We start from the raw sequence: 943 nt of genomic DNA on the forward strand, positions 1-943 counted from the left end.
CTTTCTGGGCCTTAATGTTCTGTTCTCATGCTGAGGAGAGGGTTGAACTGTGTGATCTGTCTCTAAGTTCCAAACCAGCATTGATAATTCTGGATTCTAGGAATTAAAATAAATTAAGATCCTAGCAATTTCCCCATTAATCAGGATTGTCAGGACGAAGTATAGAATATCCTTACAAGACAAGAAATTTTAATACTTTTGAGTACCTGATATTACTTTCCCTTTTACCACAGTTTTTCCAAGTGTTTCCAACATGTTTCTAGGCCAGTTTGGCTCCTGCTTTAATTACTCAAAGTGACTCTTTCACTGTTTATATATCAGTACCTTTGTAGGCCTTAGAGACAGTTTCTTGCCTTAAATTCCCATTGAAATTGAATTCCTTTACAGATGTCCTGCAGTGTTGAGTGAGGAAGGCCTCGCCTAGGTCTGTATGTCTTTCATGGTAATGGAAGGTAGACATGTACATGGGATGGAGGCCGTTACAGCTATCTGCAGCAGTCACGAGCTGGGGCCCAAAGTGGGTTCTAGCCCACACATATGTTCTGTTTGAAGTATTAGGAACTTTGAAATATTAGTAACCAATATTTGAAAGCCTGAGAATTTCCTATAAAAGACTGCTTTCCTAACCTCATTTGAGTACTGGAAGATATGAAAAAAATGGCCTCATATCCTAGCATGGCACTAATCTGCAGAGTGAAGGAATAGCTGCAACCTTCAGACGGGGCAGAGACAATCTCCAGAGTGAATAGCTGCCACCAGAACAAGGCATTCGTGTATGTTACTCATCTGGATCCTGTGGGCACTTGAGTTTGCCATCTGTGATCTAAAATAGCACTGTCCAGCGGAAATATAACGTGAGCTATATATGCAATTTAAAGTCATCTAGCAGCCACATTAAAAAAGTAAAAAGGGGCCGGGCATGGTGGCTCACACCTATAATTCC

General features: G+C 40.8%; 1 protein-coding gene across 1 annotated transcript in view; it reads right to left on the bottom strand.

The window, feature by feature from the left end:
- The window catches only part of DOCK8 (dedicator of cytokinesis 8), a 291,909-nt gene that overhangs the window by 113,369 nt on the left and 177,597 nt on the right, over window positions 1-943 (bottom strand). The window lies entirely within an intron of this gene.

The sequence above is a fragment of the Mandrillus leucophaeus genome, unplaced genomic scaffold (assembly GCF_000951045.1).
Source record: "Mandrillus leucophaeus isolate KB7577 unplaced genomic scaffold, Mleu.le_1.0 Scaffold93, whole genome shotgun sequence".
NCBI classification, from domain to species: Eukaryota; Metazoa; Chordata; class Mammalia; order Primates; family Cercopithecidae; genus Mandrillus; species Mandrillus leucophaeus.